General features: G+C 38.1%; 1 long non-coding RNA gene across 1 annotated transcript in view; it reads right to left on the bottom strand.

Moving 5' to 3' along the window:
* The window catches only part of LOC132540181 (uncharacterized), a 259415-nt gene that overhangs the window by 188391 nt on the left and 57989 nt on the right, over positions 1–13035 (bottom strand). The window lies entirely within an intron of this gene.

The following is a 13035-nucleotide window of genomic DNA, read 5'->3' as shown; positions in this document are numbered from 1 at the left end:
AAGAACAATGAACCCACCTTCTCTGACCCATCTTGGATAGAGCTATGTTAAGTGAGCTAAGTCAGAAAGACAAAGATGAGTATAGGATGATCCCACTCATAAACAGAAGTTGAGAAAGAAGACCAGAAAGGGAAACTCAAATCAGAATCTGACTGAGTTTGGAGTAGGGCACCAATGTAAAAATCTCTGGGGGAGGGGGAGGGTAAATGTGCAGCTTCACTGTAGGGGGGAGGGGGACAGACAAAAACCTTTGGTGGTGGGAATGGTGTTAATAAGCACTACTATTAACTTATAGTCTCACAAATCACCATTTAATTAATATGAGAGGGGAAAAGTGGTTTGAATGTTTCAAACTTTTTGATGTATAAACCATAGCTCTGAGTATATATTCCTTCAATGTAAGCACTTAAGACTTCAAATTGGTAATCAGATTGAATTCTAATGGTGGGCTCAAATTGTTAATACATATCTAATAATGACATGTTCTTTGAAATATTAAATCACCTGAAAACTTAGACCAGGAAGAACAGATGCAACTGGTGGCATTACTTTATAAGATACAGCTATATGTAAATAGCATTAAAGGATATAAATTATGGTAAGGTCTTGTATGATACAGTAAATTTTAGCAATTGGATTTTCAAAGTTAACCTAGCTGCCAACTAATTTGGTTATAGTAATAACTACCTATTGCCTTCTTAAGTCATAAGACAGCAGGAACCTTCCCCTTTCTCTGTAAAGCCCAATATTTCTCCTAATTCTGAAGCCTCACTAGAGTTTCAGGTTCAATTTCCTGCATGCTTCTTTCAATTCATACCTATACTGCATCTGCTGATCTCAGCCATATCAATGCAACCAGTACCACCTTGGCATGTTTCACTTTGAGTCTAGAAACATCAGGTATGGAATGTCAACCCTCCAGTTTAATTACTCTGGTGAGACCTTCCCTAGCTCACAGGACTCTTTAATTCCATTTCCGGTGGTGCACTTCCTAACAATGCCTGAAAACCTAGATATAGACCAGGGCCCATGAGATAGGGCATATGTATATGTATCCATAAGTTACGGGAAATTATATACCTTAAAGCAATATTACATAGTAGTTTGCAGTGATCAATAGAAGCAACAAGCAAGTAGAAAGGCCTAAAAAGACACCATAAAGTACCTAATGGAATCATTTCTACTTAGACCTAGATACCCTCCTCACCTACTTCCTAGTTTACTTCCCTCAATCACTTCAAAGCTAACCTTGTCAGACTAAGTGAGAACTACAAAAGCTGAATAAGGGCAAAAGACTGGCACACTTTAATGATGACTCTTTGGTTACTACCAGGCTACCCCATCACCTGGGGCCCTAGTCAGGGAGTCCTGAGACTCCCACACAGACACGTTGGGCCTAACCTCTAACAGGGCCCTCTCTCCACTGTCACTGGCCATCTCCATCAGGAACAACACATGGATCCCTTTGGAAACTTTCCTATGCACAACTATAGAACCTTGCCTTCAATGTGCATCAACAATGGTAGGAACTGTTCCATTTTCTGAAGGGAGGTTGGGCAATATACTCAAGAAAGATGGATCCTGAAATTAGTGTATCCTGGAATGTTTCTAGCTGTGACCATGAAATGCAAGCTCAGACCTATAGGTCTGAGGTTACACAGGCTCCTATGCTGAATATGGGACCCAGATAAAGTTTATGAGGTTTACAGTTAACAATATTTATTTACTTATCCCATATTTGTGACCTACTTTCATCCCTGATCCAGCTTTCTAGTCCTTTTTACATCTATGAAACCATCTCCCCAGACAATACCTTGGGTCCACCTGCATTTTAGCTGTTAGGATCAGGCAAAAACTAGTAAAGTCATGAGCCCCTTGGAATATAACTAAAATAGAACTACTAGCTTTTTCAAAAATGGAGACCCCAAATCTTCAACTGTAATATTCTTGCATTTGGGTTCATGATTAGTCAACAAATTGTTCTGCTTTATATTTTAACTCTTTTTCAGCCACCGGGTTCCAGATGCTACCATGATGCCAACCTGACTTCCCTGGTCAGACAACCCCACCAATGTGGAATGGAGCCTTACCCCATCCAGAGTCCGGCCCCACTAAGGAAAGAAAGAGACAGGCTGGAAGTATGGATTGGCCTGCCAATGTCCATGTTCATTGGGGAAGAACTTACAGAAGCCAAACCTTCCACTTTCTGCAGCCATAATGATCTCAGGTTCATACTCCCAGAAGGATAAAGAATAGGAAAGGGGATGGAATGTGGAACTCTGATGGTGGGAAGTGTGGAATTGTACCCCCTCTTATGGTCTTGTCAATATTTCCATTTTATAAATACAAATTTTTAAAAAAAGAAAACAAGAGGATAACTTCAAATGGAACAACATATTGAACTTCTGAATAATACCTGGATCCTTGAATAAATTAAAAGAGAAATTAAAAATTACTTGGAGAACTATGAAAATGAAGAGACCAACTACCAGACCCTGTAGGACTCAGCAAAAGCTGCCCTAAGTTTACAGCAAGACAGGCCCATATTAACAAAGAGCAAAGATCTCAAGTTAACTACTTCACATCATGACTGAGCCAACTAGAAAAGCAGAAGCAAACAGACCCAAAAGTCAGCAGGAGGAAGACAACAGTCAAAATCAGAGAAGAAATTAATGAAATGCAATCCAGGGAGATGATCCAAAAGATTATTGAAACCAAGAGCTAGTTCTCTGAAAGCATAAATAACCTAGATAAACCAGAGCCTAGACACACAAAAAGAAAAATAGAGAAAGCTATGGTAAAAATAATCAGCAATGAGAGAGATGACATTGCAACTGTAGATGGGAAGATAGAAAGAATTATATGTGAATATTATGAACATTTCTGTGGAAATAAATTAGACAACCTAGAAGGGATGGATGAATTTTTAGAATCATACCACCTGCCATGCCTAAAGCACGAGGAAGTAGATAACTAACACCTATTCTCCCCAAGCTCTTTCAGAAAATTGAAGGGCAAATTCCATCAAACACACTCTATGAGATGAGCATCATATTGATCCCCAAGGCAGGAAAGGACACTACCAGAAAGGAAAACTATAGACCCATGACTCTGAAATGCATTGAAGCAAAGATCCTGAGCATTACCTTGGCAAATTGAATCCGAAAACATATCAACAGAATAATTCATGAAGACCAAGTGGGATTCATATCTGGGAAACAGGATGCTTCAACATCCACAAATCAATCAATGTAATACATAGTATCAACAAAAAGAAAGGTACAAATCTAATGGTCATATCAATTGATGCCAGAAAGGCATTCGACAAGATCCAGCACCCATTTATCATTAAAGCCCTCCAGAAAGTGGGAACAGAAGGACCATTCCTCAACACAATGTAGACCATTTATGACAAACCCAGAGCTAACATCTCCCAATGAGGGAAAGCTAAAAGCCTTCTCCCTAAAATTAGGAACCAGACAAGGTTGTCCACTATTTGCACTGTTATTCAACATAGGTCTTGCAGTTCTCTCCACTGCAGTCAAACATGAAAGACATATCAAAGACATACAGATTGGAAAAGGAGAGATCAAACTATTACTCTTTCCTAATGATGTAATATACCTAGAGAACCCCAATGATTCCACCCCAAAACTACTGGAAATAATAAATTCAGTAGAGTAACAGGGTGCAAAACCATACACATAAATCTTTGGCATTTCTATCTACAAAAAAAGAGTCAGAAGAAAAGGAAATTAAAGACACAATCCCATTTATATTGAGCCCCAAAAGATAAAATACCTTGGGGGTGAATCTCATGAAGGAGATGAAGGACCTTTGTAATGAAAACTATAGGACCTAGTTAAAAGAAATAAAGGGCACACAGAAATTGAAGAACATTCCTTGTTCCTGGATTGGAATAATAAACATTATTAAAATAGCCACTCCACCAAAAGCAATCTACAATTTCAATGCAATCCTTATCAAAATTCCAAGGCATTTTTCATCATTGTTGTGGTTATTATTATTGCCATTATTGATGTCATCATTGTTGGATAGGACAGAAAGAAATGGAGAGAGGAAGGGAAGACAGAGAGGAGGAGAGAAAGATAGACACCTGCAGACCTGCTTTAGCTTGTGAAACCACACCCCTGTATGTGGGGAGCAGGGGGCTCTGAACTCTCATCTTTATGCCCCTCCCTGCTTAGTGCAATGTGCACTTAACCCACTGTGCTACCACCCGACCCCCTCCAAGGCATTTTTTTAAAAAAGTATTTATTCCCTTTTGTTGCCCTTGTTGTTTTATTGTTGTAGTTATTATTGTTGTCGTTGTTGGATAGGACAGAGAGAAATAGAGAAAGAAGGGGAAGACAAAGAGGGGAAGAGAAAGATAGACACCTGCAGACCTGCTTCACCGCCTGTGGACTGACTCCCCTGCAAGTGGGGGGCCTGGGGCTGGAACCAGGATCCTTATGTCAGCCCATTAACGCTTTGCGCCATGTGCGCTTATCCCTCTTGGGCTACCAGGAAAAATTTGGACATATCATATTGCCCGACTTCAGTTTATAATGCAAAGCAATAGTAATCAAAATAGTTATCAAAACATTATGGTATGAGATTAAAAATGAACACTTGGCTCAATGGAGCAGAATCAAAGCCTGCAAAATCAGCCCATATATTTATAAAAACCTAATATATGACAAAGGGTCAAAAACAATTCAGTAAAGAAGGTCTCTTAACAGATAGCTCTGGGGAAAATTGAACAGCCTCATGTAGAAAAGTGAAAGTAGACCACCACCTAACACCATACATGAAGGTCAAGTAAAAATGGACTAAATATCTAGATATTAGACCATAAACTCTAAATTTTATAGAGAAAAAATGTTCTTTGAAACAATATATGTGCTAGTGAAAATGGCTTAATACTCTACTGTATACCAACAAAACTATATAACCACTAAAATGTAAAATGTTGAACTCTTTTAGCATTTCATTTGGGAAATAGTACAGTGCATTAGTTCAGTGGACTTTCATGCTTGAAGGTCCAGATTCACTTCTAGGCACTGCCATATGACAGAACAGTGAACACTTCTGGTTTATTTCTCTAATCTATGTAGTTTCCTTTCTTTCCTTAAAAAAAAAAACTGGACACACACATGCTTGTATACACACACACACACACACACACACACACACACACACTCAGTTGATTCTCTGTCTCTGAAAAACTGTAAGAGGTAGGGCTAAGGTGCCTTTAAGTTCTATCCAACTATGACTTGTGGAGAAAATAACATTTTCTTTCCTTGAGTTTATCATTCACACTTGTTTGTATATAGTTATTGTTCTTGTGTTCATGATTTGTCCTGAGATTGTATGTCTGAAATAGAATAATTTTCAAGATTCTTGATACTGATTTGGAATGTGAAAAATGCCATGGAATGTGGATCATGTTCCCCAAATTTATAATTTGTGAATTTGAATAGAATAGAATTAATTACAGAATGCATAGAATCATTTATTTTACTTCTTTTTATTCTCTATGAGGATCTTGACAATCTTTCCTCCTATGCTTTCACGGGTAAATTGATAGGAATAGTAGTCTATAAATATAAATCTCCCCCCCGCAAGAATTCTTAATCTTCTTTCTTGTTTAGAAAAAAAAAAAGAAAACCACTAAAAACACCGCGTAAAGCTATTCATATGAGAAATTATTAACTCCTAAACAGTGCTGTTGAAAGAATGCCTTTTACATTTACATCTGCTATATATTATCCCCTTTGCAAAAAGTTGGTTTGACTCCTCCTAAAAATTAGGCTTAAATTTTACTGAATACTGACCTGAGTGTGCTAATACTTAGTCATGCCTTTATGTCATGTTTTCTCTGGCTTCCCACTAATAGAGCTCAGATTCATTCATTCTTTATCACCTTAGTCAGAAAATACTTATCTAGTTTACTTGCCAGACAGTGCTCAGGATTTGAAGATAAAATGTGATCAGAAATGAACCTTTTGTTGTTGTTGTTCTTTGGTACATTCATTATAGTAGAAAATGGAAAATATCTCCAACAAATGCTCAAAACTTAAATGTTATCCCAAAATAGGGAAAATATGAACACTAATAGACTATTTGGGATTATAATGTAGGTAAGGATCACAGTCTGTTTTGATTTTTCTCTTCCTTTTCTTTTCTTTTCTTTTCTTTTCTTTTTCTTCTTTAATTTTGTCTTAGTTGCAAGGACTATTGGAACATTTGTCCATGTGATTCTGTGTCAAGTGGTTATAATGATTTGTACCTCACTTTCCTCCTGCCATTTTTCTTTTGACAGCAGGGCTCTCACTGAAGCATGCTGGATTAGATAGAAGACCAGTCCTTAAGATGATACAAGTAAACTTTCTGCATATTAAGATTTCAGGGAAAGTATTAGTGCATGCATGCATGCGTGCATGTACACACTCACACACACACACACACACACACACATACACACACACACAGACACACGGTTTTGATTTTTATTTTACTTTAATGAGAGAGACAAAGACAGACCAGAGTACATAATATACATAAGCTCTGGTTTATGGTGATATGGTGGATTGAACCTGGGGCTTTGGAGCCTCAAGTATGAAAGCCTTTTTGCATAACCATGTGTTATCTGCCCCCTCCCACTCAGTTTAATACATTTTGATGGAGTGGTTTGTCTTTTATTACAAAAATAAATTACTTCCCTTACACACTGTTCAGTAAATAGAGAATCTGTAAGAAAGAAAAAAATGACAGTTTAATTCACCATCAAGAGAGAATCGCCATTAACACCTGAATAGATTGCAATCATAAAGTCAATTAAAAATGTTCATATAAAATACAGTTTAAAAAATCAATCTTCTGTTGTAAATAGTCTTTTGTAGCCTCTGTTTTTACTGAGAATTAGGTGGTGGATATATGTTTTTTTATCTTGATATATGTTCCCTGGCATGATGTTGACTATTTCTGAAAGTGCCCTAATGTAACCCATGTACTACTGCTGGGCATCCATGTTTCTCCATTTGCTTATCTCATTACAACATCTCTGATCATTTCCTTAAGATAAATTCATAGAAGTGCATTTCTTGGGTCAAAACCAGTGCACATTTTATCATTCTTAATGCATCTGGCCAGAGTGCACCAATTTATATTTCTGCCAGAAGGACATGCAAACAGTAGGGATGTTATGTTCAAAAGCAGATGGGAGTCTACGGTTGTCAAGAGCAGCGAACAGGAAAATCACAGCAACACAAAGTACCAGCACCGCAGGCCTCCCAAGGTGGGAGCTGCGTCTTTGAAGAAGGCTGTCTCTATTCAGGTCAGGACAGGTCAGATTTATGTTCTGATGAAGCAGATTGGTTGTGTAATGGGCTCTGACGAGTTTTTTTACAAGCATGATTTGGGCATTCTTCCATCTTCGGTCATGATGAGTCAGCCAATTCCCTTCTGTAGCACAGAGCTGCCAAAGTTAGTGTCTCTTCCCTTGGAGGTTTCTAGACCTTAGTGTTACATAGGCACAGAGCTTAGAAAGTTCTCTTCTTGAGCTTCTCCTTTATTTCAGGCTGTAGAGCCATGATGGTCTCATGTTTTCTCATGGAGGACCTGGAATCCTTTCATCTCTTCCAAGGGAGAAGTTATTTCCCTACTTAAAAATGTCTAATGACTCCCAGTGCTGTTTAGAATAAAATATGACAAACCTTCCTCATGATGGCAAGGACTACCCTTGTCCACCCCACCACCATACACATACATCTCTGATTCATTGATTCCTTCTGTCTTTTATACTTTTTTATAGATTATATTTATTTACTTATTATTGGATAGAAATCGGAAGAAATTGAGAGAGGAAGGGATAAAGAGCAAAGAGAAATACCTGCAGCCCTGCTTCACAACTAATGAAGCTTTCTCTCTGCAGGTGGAAACCAGGGACTTGAACCCAGGTCCTTGTACACTGTAATGTGTACACTTAACTAGGTGTTAACCACCTGGTCCCTGTCCCTTATACTTTCAAATTAATTCTTTAATTTTTTGAATTATTTTATTTTTTAATAAGAATGAGAGAGAAAGAGAGAGAGAGAGAGAGAGAGAGAGAGAGAGAGAGAGAGAGAGGAGAAGAAAAGGAGGAAGAAAGAAAGAAAGAAACCAGAGCCTAGTTCTGGCTTACAGTGGTGCTGGAGACTGAAGCTTTGATCTTTCTTGGAGTCTTAAGCAGGAGAAACTTTAGCATAACCATTATGCTATCACCCCAGCTCTTCGACTGTATTTTGACTTTAGAGCCTTTGTAGTTACTTTCCTTTATCCTTGTTTCTCTCAGCTTCCTGAGTTATTCTCATTCTAAAATTTATTCCTAATCAATCCTCATATCAGAGCTCTGCTTTGTTTGCTTATTTATTTGTCTTTTTTTTGTGTGTGGGTGGGGTGGAAAGAGAGAAAGAAAGAGCGGGAGGGAGGGAGAGAGGGAGAGGGAGAGAGGGAGAGAGAGAGAGAGAGAGAGAGAGAGGGAGAGAGAGAGAGACAATAACACCAAAGCTTCCTTCAATGTGGTGAGGGTTGGACTGGAACCTGGGTCATGCACATGGCAAGCAATACACATAATCCAAGTGAGCTATTTTGATGGCCCTTTGCTATATATATATTATTTTCCCTTAGCGTTTAGCATTATTAGAAATTACACTGATCATTTGTTTGGGTCCCATAAGGACAAAGATCACCTGCAGTCAACTTATTAGTATTTTACTCTAGACTATGTACTATGGTGAATATCCTAAACATGTGTTGAATAAGTAAAGGGAGAGAGTAAATGAGATATGTCAGATCAGAGAAGGCAAGACTATTTCCTGTCCTCTCCCTGTGTTCACAAAACACAGAAAGTTTAGCCTTTAGTAGAAAGAGGGCTGCTTCGATCTTGGATGGACCTTGAAAAATTCATGTTAAGCTCCTTCCTTCCCTCCCTCCATCCCTCTCTCCCTTCCTTCCTTTTTCTTTCTTTCTTTCTTTCTTTCTTTCTTTCTTTCTTTCTTTCTTTCTCCATTCTTTCTTTCTTTCTCTCTGAATAAAAAAAAAAGAAAAATTCATGTTAAGTGAAATAAGTCAGAAACAGAAGGATGAATATGGGATGATCTCACTCTCAGACAGAAGTTGAAAAACAAGATCAGAAGAGAAAACACAAGTAGAACCTGAAATGGAATTGGTGTTGCACCAAAGTAAGAAGTTGTATTCTTAACCCTGACCATGTCTTCCCAGACAATGTTTAGCTCACTTCCATGTTGCTCAGGCAGAAATCATTAAAGTTAGGGGCTCCTCAGAACATACTAAAAATAAACTTCCTAGCTTCTCACTACCCTAAAATTCCTATTCTCACCTGCTCTATTCCCACTTTCTGGTTTCTATTTATTATTATCCTGCCTCATAATTCACTGCCTTTCAGAAATCAAATTGCAGATGCTACTATGATTCCATCTTGAACTCCATGGGCGGATGACCTCACTGATGTCTCCTGGAACCTCAACTCTCCAGAGCCCTGCCCCACAAGGAAAAGAGAAAGAGGCTGGGGTTTATGGATTAAACTGCCAATGCACATGTCCAGCCGAGAAGCGACTACAGAAGCCAGAACTCCTACCTTCAGCACTCCAAAAAGAATTTTGGTCCATAATCCCTGAAAGGGAGAAATGTTAGGGGAAGGTGACTAGAGGATTCTGAACTTCAATTCTGTCAGGACCCAGAGAGAGAAAAAGGAAAAATGAAAGCCAATTGAAAGTAGTAATAGGCATAGGTGTGACTTAAAAAGAAAGAAAGAGCAGGACCATAGGGGAAAAATGGGTAAATATAGATAGGCAGACAGACAGATAGATAGACAGACAGACAGTTATAGTCAACCCATATCTGTGACCTTAGGAGAACCCCTGAAGTTTCCAGTGGAGAAAATGGAGACACAAAACCCTGGTGGTAGGAACGGGGTGGAATTTTACCTTTGCCATTTTGTAATTTTTTAAATCACTAATTAAACAATAGAAAAAAGAAAGAAAGAAAAGAAGAAAGAAAGAAAGAAAGGAAATGTGTACATGAGGGTGGAGGGTGGTGTATGGGGAAGTCTGAAAATAAATGAAGATTTATGTAAACCAGGGTTTTAGCTTTTCTCTCATCTGACTCACAGAGTTTATATCCACTTTCCATCTAATTTATAATGTGCCACTCATTTGCAGCAGGTTCCAAAAATCTGAGTGCCCCTTCAGTTTAGTCAGTATTAGGAACCAAATAATTTAACAGTCTTATTATTAAGAGGAAATGAGAACAAAAAAAGCCAAAATTATGTTTGCCTTTTTGACTCCTCAAAAACAATCTCTGTGTTTTCAGAGAGGCAAAATTGGGGAGAGACTTGGAAACGATGATGACTACTGATCAAGACGTGAACTGTTTTCAAAGACTGTGGGAATAATGACTTCAGGAGTTAGAGACTGGAGAAAAAGCTAGCAGAGACACATCAGAGCTATTCCACTGGCCACCTGAATGTGTGAATGGTGAAGCAAAAATAATGTCTGAAAGGAAATGAAAGTTTTGTCATTAGAGTCAAACAGATTATATATATATTTTTCTTTTTGCTTTCTCCAGAATTACCATCATCAGTTGTGACTGATGGGAAAGGGTCACCAGCCACTCTCCCTAAGGAATAATAGCCAGCCTCTTCTTTGGCCCAACCTCACATGCAGTATCATGAAAAAGATACAATTTTGCCCTAATTCTTAAAAGAACAGGAAAGCACTGTTGTAATCCATTTGTTTAATTTGAGAAAATCTTTTCCCTGAAGTCTGTTGTTGCTTTGCCAAACTGGAAAGGGATGTCTGGGAGAGTAATTAAAGGCTTTAAATGTGAAAGAAAGAGAATTCTTACTGCAGTCTGGGGAAAAAGGGGAGGGTAATGGGGTCCAGGGGAAATTTTGATGTTTGAAGAAACTTGGTGGGAAGAGATGTCACTGTTGTAGCAGATCTTTGAAGCTGGTGCCCCTGTGGCCAATCTGCTCCAGGTTACCTTTGCACAGTCTATGTTAAGCAAATTAGTATTTTAAACAAGGCTGCCAGAAACCAAGTAATGTCTGCTCAAGAGCACAGACTCCTTGTGGGTTTGGGCTGTTTCCTGCTGATTCTAGATTGGTGTAGATAGTGCATTCAAGGCCTTTCCTTAGAGCATTCAAATTTAGAGCAGTTGAAGTATGGGTAGGACCTGAATACATAAATGGTAGATTTTTTAAAAGTATCATTCTATAATACTAACTTAATATTACATATTTGAAAATTCTGCTGGCAACCTCAACTGGACATAAAAAAAAACACCTGAAGTTATTTTATTTCCAATTCACTGGTTGATTTTTTTCTCCCTGTCTCCTTCTTCATAGTGCACATGGGTTTCATTAGTCCAGAAATATTTCATTTATTCATTTATTGCATATCTCTTTCTTTTTCTTTCTTCTTCTCACTTCTATTTTATTATCAGAACAGAAGTTCACAAAGATTAGCTGGAATTCCTGAAATATTCAATACTTTCAAAACATAGGAATTAGTTGCCATTTTTTATATAGAAAAAAAACTTTCAGTTAAAATAAGTTACAGTGTTTAAATTAGTAGAAAGAAATTAATTTTACAAATTCAGGTTGAAAAATGATAAGAGGGAGAATTGTTTCCTAGAACTGGTAGAACTTTGAGTTGTTAGTAATTTCTAATTAAGTTAAAGAAAAATATCTCCATATATATATATATATATTTTTTTTTTCCCTAACTTTGTGTCTAGCTTGGAAGGCTAACTAGAAGTCACAGAGTCTGGAGAATTCTGGGTAATTTTCCTTTCTTTGACTCAGAACGTACATGAATAACTTTCCTGTTTCCTATGAGAAAATCCCCAGAATCACATGAGAGAGCAACAAAGATACAAGTAGTGGAACTCTATAATAGTGAAGTAGTATTTTGTTCTTTTTTTTTCCCCTATCAAAAATTAAAAAAAAAAATTGGAATAGGGAAGCTCAAGAGTAGAGTGTATGTTCATATTAAAACCCTGGGTTCAGTCCCCAGCACTGGGTTGAAAAAGGCTGATTTTCATTGTATCTAATTAAGTTGCATCTGAATGAACTTGATTAAAGATGAAAATCAGGGTTGACTAGACGACTGGTTGTGTAGGCAGGGCCCTAAAACAAAATGAGAAGATAATGGGTTACTTGGAAATACTCCCTTTAAAGCCCTATGGGTTTTTGATCTTCCTCCTCCTGGCCTGGATGGACGGTTTCCTGGAGACCCTGTCAGACCCCTTAGATGGGATGCACTGTCTAAAGCTGTCCTCCCCATCCCATAATGAAACATTCCTGTTTTCCTATTTCTGATTGTTTTATTCCTCATTGCACCCCTTCACACCTCTCAGACACACCTAGGCTTTCTACAGATATGTGCTGAAATAGTGAACAGACAGGATAAGTAAAGAAAAGGAAGCTAATTAATATGAGAGGGGGAAAATTAATTGTATGTCTCGAAGTTTTTCAAAACACAAACTGAATCTTTTCAATATATAGGCTGTGTAATCGATATGCAGACTCTCTCAAAAGCCTAGACCAAGTAGATCAGAAGCAACCAATAGCACAGCTATATACAAGATACTAGGTACTGTACAGCAAACCCTAACAAAAGGACTTTTCAAAGTTAACCCAATTACCAAATAATGTGATGATAACATTAACTATCGATTGTCTTTTTGAACCCTAAGACAGCAGGAACCTCACATCTCCACTAGAGAGCCTCTGCTTCCCCCAGTCCTGGAACCCTTGGATAGGGCCCACTTTCCCGTATGCCTCTCCCAATCCATATCAAATAATATTGCATCTGCCGATCACAACCTAACCAACACAATGATTGCCACCTCAACATGCTTCACTTCAGACTGTGTCCAGAGACTTCACGTGTGGAATGACAACCCTTCAGCTTCATTACTTGGGTGAGACCTTTCCTTTCATAGTATACTCTAATTCCATCTCAGGTG

This window comes from Erinaceus europaeus, chromosome 9, assembly GCF_950295315.1.
Source record: "Erinaceus europaeus chromosome 9, mEriEur2.1, whole genome shotgun sequence".
NCBI classification, from domain to species: Eukaryota; Metazoa; Chordata; class Mammalia; order Eulipotyphla; family Erinaceidae; genus Erinaceus; species Erinaceus europaeus.
The sequence above is the reverse complement of the archived record's forward strand: the minus strand, read 5'-3'. Positions and strand labels throughout refer to the sequence as shown.